Here is a 14,328-nt window from a genome sequence, read left to right as displayed (position 1 = left end):
TTGGTCATTGTATCTATTACTAAATTCCAAACTTCAGTACAAAATGTGCATCATCTAGAGCACCACTATAACATCAGGGGCAATTTTGATATTACTTTATGCTATTTGACCAGAGGACCCAGGAATTCCCGCATCTTACCCAGAAAATCATCCCCCTCTTCCAAAAGGTTCTCAAAGAAGTTATACACCCAAGGAAAGAAGAATCAAAGCATCTCTTTCTTATTTCATGTGCTCATGTCCTAAATCCTATAGTGCTGAATTCTGATAAAGTTGGGTTGGAACATGAAACTTAACTTTAATTCTAAGCAAAGCCTCTGTCTTCTTTATGACAGAAGCTCAATCTTAGGTTCTGAGACCCTCTGGCCAGCCACATTATATAAAATCCAAAGCAAAAATCTATCCTGCATGGGAAGGGAGAAAGATGCATGGCCTGTCCCAAGCCAAAATCTACTTAATTATAGTTCAAGGAGAGAAAAGCAATCAAAAAATACTAAAACATGACAACACGTGACCACTTAATACACTATAACTCTCATCTGTGACAAATAAGGTCTAATCAGTTCTCTGTGATCTGAAAATTATAATTCCTGCTTGGGTAGAAGAAAGAGGAAGAAAGAAGGAGAGATGTCCCTTGTTAGAAGAAGATTGTTGAAAACTCTCCTCTTACTAAGAAGCCTGTGAATAATATTATCAAAAGGTGATGCCTTCTCAGTCATCACTGACAAGAAAAGAATCCTGGGGTAACAAAAACCCAATGAGAAGCAGTATGGCAAATGAAAACTAATAGCATGGAATCCAGTTTCCTATCCCTCGGGGACAAATTAGTTCTAGGAACTGAGTAAGTTATTTAACTTTTGGGCTTTAGAATTTCACTTGTGAAATTAAAGGATTTTGTAAACCATTAATTATGCTCTAAGAATGTATAATTTTCCAACCATAGCTAGAATAATATCTTGACAATCTATGAAATATAGAGACCCTGAGGTAACCCAATAAGCAGGAGCCTAGTCCCTCTTTTTAGGAAGTTGTTACTGGAGTCAAACTAAGAAGAATGGAAACAATCTCCTAAGATTTACAAACAGACTAAATTGATGCAACTAAATGTAAATAGACAGTCTCAAAGACATCACCATTCTTCATGTTAATAACAAACTTGATAACTACCAAAGTATATTGTTATTCTATGCTGCTAGAGAGATCCTTTGCACAAGGCTTTAGATTTCAATGAACACATTCTCTAATCCCAAGGCATAGTTCAAAATTTCCTTTCCCATGAGTTCTATCCCCAAGAAGGAGAAGCACTGATACATGTCAAGAATATTCCTTTGTAAGGGCTAGTATCCAAAATCTATAAAGAACTCACCAAACTCCACACCCAAAAAACAAATAATCCAGTGAAGAAATGGGCAGAAAACATGAATAGACACTTCTCTAAAGAAGACATCCAGATGGCCAATAGGTACATGAAAAGATGATCAACGTCACTCCTCATCAGGGAAATACACATCAAAACCACACTGAGATATCACCTCATGCCAGTCAGAGTGGCTAAAATGAACAAATCAGGAGACTATTTGTTCCTGGCGAGGATGTGGAGAAACGGGAACCCTCTTGCACTGTTGGTGGAAATGAAAACTGGTGCAGCCACTCTGGAAAACAGTGTGGAGCTTCCTCAAAAAATTAAAAATAGATCTACCCTATGACCCAGCAAGAGCACTGCTAGGAATTTACCCAAGGGATACAGGAGTGCTGATGCATAGGGGCACTTGTACCCCAGTGTTATAGCAGCACTTTCAACAATAGCCAAATTATGGAAAAAGCCTAAATGTCCATCAACTGACTAATGGATAAAGATGTGGGGTTTTTTTATACAATAAATTTCATATTAAAAAAAGATGTGGTTTATATACACAATGGAATACTACTTGGCAATGAGAAAGAATGAAATATGGCCTTTTGTAGCAACGTGGATGGAACTGGAGAGTGTTATGCTAAGTGAAATAAGTCATACAGAGAAAGACAGATACCATATATTTTCACTCTTATGTAGATCCTGAGAAACTTAACAGAGGTCCATGGGGGAGGTAAAGAAAAAAAAAAAAGAGGTTAGAGAGGGAGAGAGCCAAAGCATAAGAGACCCTTAAAAACGGAGAACAAACTGAGAGTTGATGGGGGGTGGGAGGGGAGGGTGGGTGATGGGTATTAAGGAGGGCACCTTTAGGGATGAGCACTGGGTGTTGTATGGAAACCAATTTGACAATAAATTTCATATTTAAAAAAAAAGAATATTCCTTTGTAGAAAGTGGAGCTTTGAGTATTATAGTAACTTTGATATTTCTTGCCTCTCTCTCTTCCCACCTATTGTGGGTGCTCTTGGTTCTCTGCCAAGATCACCTTGATGCTGGTGCACCCATACCCTAGGCTGCTTTGAGTATTGACTAAGAAGGGTTCTTAGCTGCCTCCTTCTTCAGAGAATTTCCCTTGGCCAGATAGGACTGGGAGATTACCATACAACTCATTAAAAACTGCCAGTGGCCAATGACTGACTGATGTGGGAGCACAAAAGACCACACTGGCCTTCGTGCCTCACGTTGAAAATAACTCGGTAGTGCACTCCTTCTCTCAGGGCTTCCTCATGGAACCAAGTGGAAGCTAGTTTTCAGGCTAAATAATTTCCTTGCTTACCTTTCTTTCCTGATGTACCCTGTTTCCCCAACTCCTCTTCTGAGAGTATTCCATCAATAAATCACTAGAAAAGAACTTTTTTCTCAGGCTGTATGTGTAGGGAACCCAACCTAAGACACACCTATGAGTCTAGTCGATGTCAGATAGCCTTGGAACCATCTCTAAGTTGAGAGTGGAGGCCTCCTCAGAAATGTCACTGAACCAGTGATGTCAAAGAAAGGATGACTAAACCTCTGTCCCTCTGTGGGAAGGGATTTGTTTCTATTAATTTCTCAACCTTCTCATAATCATAGTAAAAAGATCCAGAAGGCTGAGATTAGGATATGAATCCAAAGAATGGAGCCAGAAAAACCCACTTGATCTATCTTTCAATCTTACAGGGAAAAGAGGGGCATATAGTTATGTGGTCCACCTTAGTTCAATATAATAGAGAGACTTGGAGTTTCAATTCTGGCTGATAGGAAGTAATGTGAATTGACCCAGAAGAGCTCTGAGTACTAACTCCCTGTAATAACTGAATAGAAAGAAGGGCTGGTCAAAGAGTCTGTTATTCAGAGATCTAGCCAGATCTCCCTCTTGCCATCGAGAGATCATCTAATACCAAATACTGCCCAGCATCCGGCAGTATATGGTTTAGCATGACTTTACACACAGGATGGGTGGACTAAGTCAGAATAGTTTCTTCTGTTTCACATCGAAGCTAGTGATAGGAAATTGAGAGAGGAAAATCTCATGATGAGGATCCATAAAGAAGCCTAGACCAGGAACAGATAGAGTTAATCTGTATCCATCTGTTTTTATTTTTCTCCAACCCACTTTGTCAGCCACTACAAAATATTCCCATGTGTTCCTGGGTACTGTTGAACAAGACATCTGGAAACAAGCTTCCTTGTTTTTAAACCATGATAACAATAGAGGAATTAGAAAAATTATGTTAAATGCTTCATTATTCTGATGGGAAAAATCTCTAGCCAGGAAAACTCTGTTAAGACCCATATTGGAAAGTGTTGTTAGCCTACATGTCTTGTCCCAACTTACAGTCTGATTGGCAAGCTTATGAAAGAGGTGGGAGACCCAGTGCAAAGGGGCAGGACTGGTCAGGTGGCTGTTGGAATCAAAACAGCCAAGCAGTGTTCTGAGTTAGAAAAAAGAATCAAGTCAGGGGTTAAGGACCTCCAGGCTGCTTCCAATAAATAGAAAACACCAAAGGAATAAAAATACCAAAAAGAGAACATTTAAACAAATAAAAAGGCTCTATTAGAGCACACATGCATGTACTTAGTTCTGTTAGTTCAGAGATACAATTATTCCCTAATCTCAGTTTAAACATGGGAGTCAGAATCATGCGGTCACAGAATGGAAACCTGGGTAGGACTTTTGTGCTCATCAAGGATAACTTGTTCATTTTACACTGGACTCAGAACGGGTCAGGAAGAGCAGCTGGGATGAGACCCCATGGCTCTGCCACGCAAGTTAGTACACGTGCCCCGCACTGTGGCGTATGATCACTGCCCCCAAAATGTGACCATTCCCCAGAATTAGCTGCAGACACCAATGCTATCTTTAAAAATGTAATTAAGATACATTAACATAATTGTGTTAACAATATGCTTTCTCAGTAAAAAATAATGTATTTAGCCCAGAAAGTTTAGCTCTGCATATAACTATCGTTTCTTCCTTGCAAGTGGAACTATCATCTCTCTCCATTGCAACCAAAATTCACTGAAACAAAAAAAAAAAAAAAGCAATGATATTTATTATCAAAAACTGTTTTTTATTACATCAGAACAAATACCACTATATTGTTAACACCTTGGCGTAAATTATCTTCAGATCAAAGCCAGGACATTATGAGACTGCTATGGCCTGTGTAGCCAGGGCACAATTAAAGGGAACCATAAACAAAGTTACCAGCCTGACAATTCTGCCTTCCTTCTGGCCAACCTCAGAAGGGTAACCTAACACTGAAATCCCTAATCTTCACAAGCTTCAAGCTGGGAAGCAGAAATCAGCTGGCCCAACTCACTAACATTTTGTAAGAATTCAGAGTTAGAATAACTGCTCCAAATAAAAGCCCACTGTGGAGCCAACACAGGGTAATTATGTGCCGGTGGCGGTTAGGGTGGGGGGTGATTGCCAAGTATAGAGATGAGGGTGAAATTAAAATTAAACCAAATCCCAAAACTCTGTTAGAGCATCATCAGCCTTAATTCTGTCCCAACCAAGTAGAAGAGTAGGGCCGCCCTGCTGACATCAAATAAAAATGGATTAATTTGCACTTACTCAGGGTTGCCAGGTAACCATCCCCTTTTCCCCCATTCATTAAAAGCCCTCCAGATGTGTAAATTCCACCTTACATCTATATTCTTTCTGCGGCACATTATAAGTCCCCTTTGTGGATTTTAATGGGGATGAAAGACGAGGCTGCACCTGGGCACAGCTAATGTTCAAAGTACAGGCTTTGGGATTTTCTAGACGGCCAGACACTCATAAGAAGAAAAACGGCAGATTCCATTTTCTTCTGCTTCAGAGTCTTGTTTTTGACAACTCCCAGTGAAAAGGGTGCATTTCCCCCCAGCTTAAATCGGCTTGCCAACCTTTGTGAGCAGCATTGCCAAGGTCAAACAAAGGCCAGGAAGAACCTTTGGGAAACCAACGGTGATATCCCTACTTCTGCACCCTCACTCTCCACCTCTCAGCAAGCCACCTTAAGAAGGTGTTACATTTAAAGCCTTGTTGGGACTATTCCTTACCCATGCCAGGCAGTGTGTGCACAGCAAGGAACTCCCACCCTGCTGGCCCTGGAATGCACCTTTCATTCATTCCATAAACATTTACAGGGTGCTTATGATATGCCAGGCTGTGCTAGGTGCCAGGGATTAAGAGAAGAATCAGAAAGTCCGTGCCCACCCGGAGCTCAGCCTGCTGCACATATAATAGAGTTCATTTACCATTCTGGGTTTTATTTGTTCATTAATTTTAGTTTGGGGCCTCGGAATAAGAACTTGCCTTCTTTTTGTCAGTATATGCCTATATTTAGAAATTCGTGTCCCTTTTCTGAGGCTTCACTGGATCCAGATAACTCTATCTTTATGACTAAAAATCTTGTTAATGCTGAGCACTATCTACATTAGTAGACAAAGCAGGAGTTTATCTCTGAATGGTGGTCAGGCTGGGGGCAGCGATGAACAGTGGTGAGGGAACGGGGCAGCTGGGCCCCCTGTAATGCCCAGGTGCTAGTCCTTCCTCTCAGGAATCTACTGGATGTCGGAAGCCACTTCATTGGATTAATACATGGAAGATGGTAATAAAATGCAATCGCAAAAGGTTACATTTGAAGAGGGCCTAGATTTGATCTAGCACACGTTTTGCTGCAGTCAGTGTGACCTCGTAAAACTCTCTTGGGTCTCCATGCATGTTCAGTTTTTTCATCTCTATAGAAAAAGAGATGAAAAAACTGAACATGCATGGAGACCCAAGAGAGTTTTACGAGGTCACACTGACTGCAGCAAAACCTCGGGATACTGGGTACTGTTTGTAATCTAATAACATGTTCGGGGCTCTAGCCCAAAGGAGAGATAACTGGAGGACTCCAGAAGCCTGTCAGGCTGGCAGAAGAGATTTTTTTGTAAAGGAGGGTATTTGGAAGTTTCTCAGATTGCACCAAGTAAATGTTACTTATTCCAGAAAACCCTGCCTCAGCGGGTGCCCTCGCTGGAACAACTTCTGTGGCTGTATTAGTCAGGATTCACCAGGGAAATAGAACCAAGAGGATTGACTGATTATTATTAGCTCACACAATTATGGAGGCTAAGGCAGCCCATGATCTGCAAACTAGAGACCCAGGAATGCTGCTGGTGCCATTTGAAGCCTGAATGTTGGAAAGCTAATGGTGTCCATTTCAGTCTGGTTCTGAAGGCCTGGGAACCGGAGCAGAAGCACTGAGGGCAGAGGGAGATGGATGTCACAGCTTAAGCAGTCCTCCCAGAGCCAGTGATTCCTTCCTTCTTCTACCGTCTGTTCTAGTTAGGCCTCAATGGCCTGGATGAGGCTCACCCACACTGGGGAGGATAATCTGCTTTACTCATTCTACCCATTCAAATGCTAATCCCTTCCAGAAATACCCTGACAGATATACCCAGAAATGATATTTAAGTACATATCTGGGCATCCGGTAATCCAGTCAAGTTGACATGTAAAATTAGCTATCACACGGGCATAACTCACACCCTCTTGCTACAGAAAAAAATGGAACAAATGGATGGATGGTGGTCTGTGCTCTGCTTTTGATGTGCTGTTTTCTTTTGAGTTTTCTGGAAGACTCTTAAAAAGAAGGCATTCCTTTATTCTAAGAGAGTTTAAAGAAATATACTTCTATAATGTATGGAAGTGCAGATTAGTGGAAATTTATTGGTATCTTTAACTGCTGCCATGTTTAAATTGATTTCCCTTTCTTCCAAGCCATATTTTTTAAATCCTTCCAGGGGAAAGAAGTATAGGTGAGGATAGGATGAGGCCATGAAAAAGTGAAGACTATAGAATCCTGAAAGAAATCCAGCTTAGGTTTAAAAAAAAATCAGGCAGCTGTAATAACAGAAATATTGGAGTGCCTGGATGGCTCAGTCGGTTGAGTGGCCGACTCTTGGTTTTAGCTCAGGTCATAATCTCACAGCTTCATGGGTTCGAGCCCCACATCAGGCTCTGCACTGGCAGCAAGGAGTCTGCTTGTGATTCTCTCTCTCTTCTCTTTCTGACCCTCCCCCATTCATGCTGTTTCTGTCTCTTTCAAAATAAATAAATAAACAAAAAAATATATAGGGGCACTGGGTGGCTCTGTCATTTAAGTGTCCAACTTTGGCTCAGGTCATGATCTCATAGTTTGTGAGTTCAAGACCCACGTTAGGCTCTGTGCTGACAGCTCAGAACCTGGAGCCTGCTTTGGATTCTGTGTCTCTCTCTCTCTCTGCCCCTCCCCCACTCTCTCTCTCTCTCTCAAAAATAAATCAATATTTAAAAAAATTTTAAATATATAAAGTCTTCTCTTTTATTACATTTTTAAATCAACCCACAAATCTAGTTTGTTCAAGTCAGATGGGGGATAAAAGATGCAATCACCACCCCTATCTTCAAAGAAGGAAGGTGGCAGTGAGGAAGAATAACACAGCAAGTTTACACTTCAGAGCAATATTCCATAAGTGCCAAATAAGTGCGAGTGATAATCAGTTACATCTGAAACATGCCATGTCTTTATCTCCATTGCCACCTTCCTATCACCAGCCTCTGTCATCTCTTGCCTTGACTGGTATAGACGCTTCCTACCTGGACTTCCTTCATCTTCCCTTGCCTCCTGCGATCTATTGTCCTCACAGGAGTCAAAGAGATCTTTTACAAAATCCAAAAATGACTCTGTCACACACAGTTGCTTGAAGTGCATTGAAGGCCTCCCGTTGCTTTCAAGATAAAATTTGGCCTGAATAATCTGGCCCTACCCTTTCTTTCAACCTTATCGCTCACATCTCTCTCCCTCTCTCACCCTGCTCCCAAGCTCCAATGCACTTTGCTCTATTCCTGGAATATTCTAAATTCCTGCAAGTTTCAGGAGCTTGAATGGACCCCACTGCTTCTCCTACCCTCCCGTGCCATCCTATCTATCAACCTGGACATAAATTCAGTATAACTGCCTGGAGCAGGTCTTCCATGATCTTCCATTCTCAAGTGTCCCCTGTCATCCTTTCTTATCATACCTTCCACTTTTCTGTCATAACTTACGTTAGTTGACTACATGCTCCAAAAAAGCAAGAATGATCTGTTTTCATTACTGCTTTATAACAAACATATTAGTAACTATTTGCTCTAGAAATATTTTTGAAAGAATGATTGAACTGGGAGATTAGCGGAGACACCAGAGCACGAGCATTTGAGGTAGTGAGGGAAGACTTAAAGAAACTGAGCTTAGAGTCAAGCCTTAATGATTAAGTAGGGCGGTAACGGCTGAAGAGAGAAGGCAGGAATTCTAAGATTCATGTTTATAGTGTGGCTTTGGTCATGGTTATAAGGCTTAACAAAATCCAGTGCCATTTTTCAGGTGGGTTCCATTTGGATCTGATGTTTGGCAGAAACAATTGCTGAGTAGCAAATCAAGTTTTGAAAAAACTCAATCCAGTTGCTTTCCTAACAATAATTCAAATAGACTCCATGACATTACTGTCATCACTTTACATGTCTACATTAACATTTAAACAGAAAAGCGATATAGATTTAAAGTGGTTTTAGCACAGACTCCTAAATAGTTGATTTGGTGTTGAGATCACACTCACAGTGGCTGTGGTAAGGGGGAGGTAGAGAATACATAAAAGGGAAGTGAAGATGGTGTTGGCTTTTGTGGGCAGAGACTGTGCAGTGGGTGAGGTCAAAACCTGTGGAAAAACTTAAACATAATTTGAACTTATCTGCTAGGATTTGTCTGCTAATGCAACCGGAATTTTAAAAATACTTAGCTGATTTAGATGAGTCGTTAAAAACTATTATATATGAGGCTACCTCATAAGTAGTTGAGAAAAAAGTGCCTCTATCACAAAGAAAGGGATAAAAGCTGAGTCTTCTCAAAAGGTAATCCTAGTTTCAAGGCCTAGGGGTGGGAACAGAAGAAATGAATTTGGGGACAAGGTAATTCTTATCAATCTTTCTATTTTCTGCAGTAGAGCAGGATCTCCTGCTCTTTTTCTTGAATCCTTGGAATGTGCCAAGCTCCCTTTGATTTCAGCCGACTCACAACTTCCTCCCTCTTTCTGAGAACTCTTTGCTGGCATCATCACCTGGCTGATTGCTGTGCATTCCTCAGGTTTTCTCTTACACCAGTTTACAGAGTCCTCACCGCTCCTTTTATACCTTCCACAACTGTCCTTCTTTGTAGCACTGTCAGGATCCAAAAAGCTTTTGAATGTGAACCCCAAGACCAAACTAAGGGCTAACCTCAATGATGTCTGAGGTTCTTTTATTTGCAATTCTGGGAAGATTTGATAGAAGCTTGGTGGTATTGTGCTTATCTGATTTGGCTTCTTAACTGAGGCAAAGAAACACAGAAACTAGTTTTTTAGCTCTATAAGAATAATGATTGGCTCCATTTAAACCAAAGGAAATGCAGGAATTCTGTTCTGTCCCACTGGGTTCTAAATGATACAGATACGTACTTGGCATTTTCTACTTTTCCAGTTTCCTCTTACAGGCTTTAAGTCCTTGCCTATAGATAGCATATTCCTGGGCCCCACTTGGAGAGAACGGATTGGAAATGACTAGAGAGATGGTATATAAATAATTTAGATATGGAAATCTAGCTAGCTAGCTGTTTTACCATACACACATATTTTTATTATAGACATGTAAGATAAATATCTATTTAAGCACAACTCCTGACCTAAATATGGCATGTATAATTCTCAGGCCACAGACTCAGAAAAAATATTTTTCTTTGTTTTATCATAATTCAGTTTACTTTCTATTACTCACAGATGAAAGAAACTCAATCTCAGCTGATTCCATTTTACTTCAGTTCTGTGTTTCTCAGTTGATCAGAATCCCTAGGTCTTCATAGAAATTCCAGGTGCCTAGAGAGAGCCAGGTGTCAGGAAAGTGGTGCAAAGAACCTCACATCTGATTGTCATCCCTTCGAGTGGGCACCTGCAGAGTCTTCTAGATGCTGATGAGTGTCCTCCGTCACCTTGCAGATCACTGTTGCATTTACCTCACACTGTTTGGGAGGCCCTGACCAGCCCAACACCTTCCTCTGCCTGTCTGCACCCCTCTCAAACACTCCACTCCTCTACTTCCTTCCTTACACCACCACCACCTGGCAGGGTGTTCTTTGAGGTTGTCTCTCAGGCTATTCTGCCTCCAGATGCAGCCTTTTCTCTCCATTTTCCCCATGCCAGCTGAGTTAGATGTAGGTTGGCTACTTCTATCACATGGCTTGGTCTAAGAGCTGAAGAACAGTGGGAATAGTCATGGAAATGTCCTCACATATTCTTAAAGGACAGGAAAGACATTTACAGCATATGACATGGTTTGAGAGAAGGTTCTGAGGTTGACATGAGATAAACCAATAAAAGAGATACTGAACAAGGAAAGAGACTAAGGTGGGCCATTGAAGAAATGAAAGGAGATAGGTTCTGCTGAAGGATTTTCAAAGAGATGCTAATGATCTTGAACATGATCCCTGACTGAAGATGCTGCCAGTGATCTTAAATAGAAAATATAGTACATGTTATTGTATCTAGAAATGTTGAAACATACACGGACTTGAATATCACTCAATTACCCGTTAGTCTCAAACACAAAAAAGTATCCTACAACTCTGGATGTTTGCCTCATTTGCTACACATAATGTGGACTTGTCCTCAGTCCCTTGGTTTAGAGATGTGACACCATTCTAGCTCCCCAGTTTTTAGGTCTGTATTTGTTGGGGAATAATAGAAGGTAAGCACCACTTCTTCAGTGAAATATTTTTGCTCATTTTCTAAAATGCTATTTTTTTTCTGGCTATTTAATAAAGAAACTTCATTACAGAATATTTGGAAAAATACAGAAAAAATACAGAAAATAAAATACAGAAGAAAATAAAATACCTATAAATCTGTCACTCAGAGATAACCACCATTACCATTTTGATGTATGTACTTACAGTCTTTTTCTCTACATAAAGATGTAAATTTTTTATTACAAAAACGTAATGATACTTCACATACTATTTTCTACCCCATTCTTTCCCTTGAATTTATTGTGACCATTTTCCAAATCATTAACTGCATTCCTAAAATAATTCTTACTGGTTGCTCAGGCTTCAATTATGTGTATACACCATAATCCATTAATTCTATTCCCTGTGGTTCAACATTTAAGTTGTTTTCAATCTTTCACTATTACCAAGAGCATAGCTTCACTTAAAAAATAGTAAAACAATTGCTATTGCCATTACCACTGCATTTTCTCTCTTCAGAACAGTACGCAAATTGAAATCACACATACAGTTCAGGGACTGAAAAGACCAGAAAGAGAAGATTACTTTGGTAGCGGTGTTTATAATTTTTAGAGGCTGTTTAAATTGAGGGTAGAAAGTTCCAGTGGGAGAGATAACTAGCATTTGGCAAAGACTTTACACGAAGGAAGTATCACAAACAGAAACGGTGTGAAGGACTGTAAGGAGGATTGAGGAACAACACCATGTAAGAAGCAAAGCAGAGAGGGTGCCTGGGTGGCTCAGTTGGTTAAGTTGGCTCGGGTCATGATCTCGTGGTTGGTGGGTTCAAGCCCCATGTCTGGCTCTGTGCTGACAGCTCGGAGCCTGGAACCTGCACCGGATTCTATGTCTCCCTCTCTGTTCCTCTCCCACTTGTACTCTCTCTCTCTCAAAAATAAATAAAGATTTTTTAAAAATTAACAAGCAAAACAGAGAGCTTACAATGATATTTTAAGAAGCAATTTTTTTTACTTTAATGACAAACATGTCAGGTGCTGAAGTCCATTGGGAGGGTCACAAGACAGTGTGATGCAGACAGCTTCCAGACAAGCACTCTGGCCTCCATGCTCACGGCTGTGCACTGGGTCTTAGCATCAAGCCAGTTTAGTTAACATGCTGACTTGTGGTATTTATGGACATGAAACTGTACCTACAGATAAGATAAGTAGGACAAAAAGAGTGTGAGTCTACAAAATTTTATCCACATCTGAAGTGTCTCTGAGAAGTCCAGTCCCTTGTGACTCACTCATTCATCCTACTCCATAAGTAACATTATTTTGCAATAATTTATAGCTCAGAGAAGATACTCTCTCCATCTGGAAACGGGAACATGCAAGGAGGCAAAGTAAAACAAAAACAAACAAACAAACAAAACAATTGAGCCCAGGAAGTTCAAGACATTCAGAATTGCTTAGAGAGACTACGGATACCTTCAAAGAAAAGGAACTGGATTCAATTTCCTAGCACTCTTCCCCCTGTCTACATATAGCCTAAGTAACAGCCATTAAGAGAGTTCTGCCTCTGACTTTCAGTTTGTGTCATGATGTTGGGGAACGGCAGTGCCAAGAATTTTTCACTCTTTAGATCTTTGTGGAGAGATGCTTGCAGTTGGGCGAATGAAAACGTTTGTGACATTAAAAGGCAGCAACCTGTCCTGGCCTCAGTTTGTATCACAAGTGACGTGTGTGAATTGCCTTCTACTCAGGCAAGTAAAAGAGAAAGTTGAAAAAGAAGTTCAAGGATTAAGTTTCCATGTGGGTCTCCATTCACAACAGATGGCCTCCACACGGACAAGCTTTACGCATTCGGTGATCTCCAGATGGGCAAATAAAATGCCATTTTTGATCTTATTGTAAATTCGGGAGGGGGGTTGTTACAATCTTTCAATCAAACAAAAAGGAGAATGGATTTTCTCCAGGCAGGGACCCTAAGCTAAAAGAGTAAACATTAAGGCCATATAAGGATTCTGGACGTAAATTTATTTGTCTTCACAGAAGCTGAAGTTTTAATTTGTTGCAAGCCTTGGAGATAAAAATATACGAATAACTGTAGAATACTTTTGATAGGTTATACATATGGCACACTCAAAGAAAATTAGTGTACAACTTTTGGGCAATCTTATGCAATTCAATATGTATTGTGAAAAGAAACTGATTTTAATAGTTTCATTGAATATTTGATTTTCTAACTATCTTCCCATTTAAAATAGGGAATTATCTTTCTTAAAATTATCTTTCTCTTCCTTATTCTACTAAGCAATCAACTTTCCCCATTATTCCTGAAAGGGCTCCTTTCCTCTTCATTTTCACGACAGCCTCAGCCATATCATCAGGCGCCTCTTTGATTTATACAATACAGCACACAATTGGCATCTTGCCTTTGATTTGGTGTTTCATTCTGCTTCCCCACCTGAGCCAGTCTCTTCAATATTCTCCTCAATTATGTGACTCCCGCATCACTCACACACACACACACACACACACACACACACACACCTAAAAGCATCTGATTTGAGTAGCCACCTCATGATTGAAGTCCAAGATCCTGATTACAGCAAAGAAGGTTAAGTATCAATTTAAGCAAAATAAAGTTCTGTGTAAACTTCAATTCTTACTAAAAACCCATTGCTCTGCTTTAAAAATAGGACAATGATAGGGGCGCCTGGGTGGCTCAGTCGGTTGAGCGTCTAACTTTGGCTCAGGTCATGATCTCACGGTTCGTGGGTTTGAGCCCCACGTCGGGCTCTGTGCTGACAGCTCAGAGCCTGGAGTCTGCTTCAGATTCTGTGTCTCCCTCTCTCTGCCCCTCCCCCACCCATGCTCTGTCTCTCTCTCTCTCTCTCTCTCTCTCTCTCTCTGTGAAAAATAAACTTTAAAAAAATTTTTAAAAATAGGACAATGATAACGCACACATGTTCTTGATTCTATTAATATATTTAAATATCATAGACTTTGCATTTTACCCTAGGACACCAAACAGCCAAGACACTCATATACATGGAAACATTTGATTAGTGTCTACACCTTTAATTAAGCCAAACAACCTAGCCCAGTGCCAAACCTATGGTCAATTTTCAGTGAATAATTGATTTTAAAAATTTTAATTATCTATTCAAGTCTTAATTTTTAAAA

The sequence above is a fragment of the Puma concolor genome, chromosome B2 (genome assembly GCF_028749965.1).
Source record: "Puma concolor isolate L17-30 chromosome B2, mPumCon1.1.hap2, whole genome shotgun sequence".
NCBI lineage: Eukaryota > Metazoa > Chordata > Mammalia > Carnivora > Felidae > Puma > Puma concolor.
The sequence above is the reverse complement of the archived record's forward strand: the minus strand, read 5'-3'. Positions refer to the sequence as shown.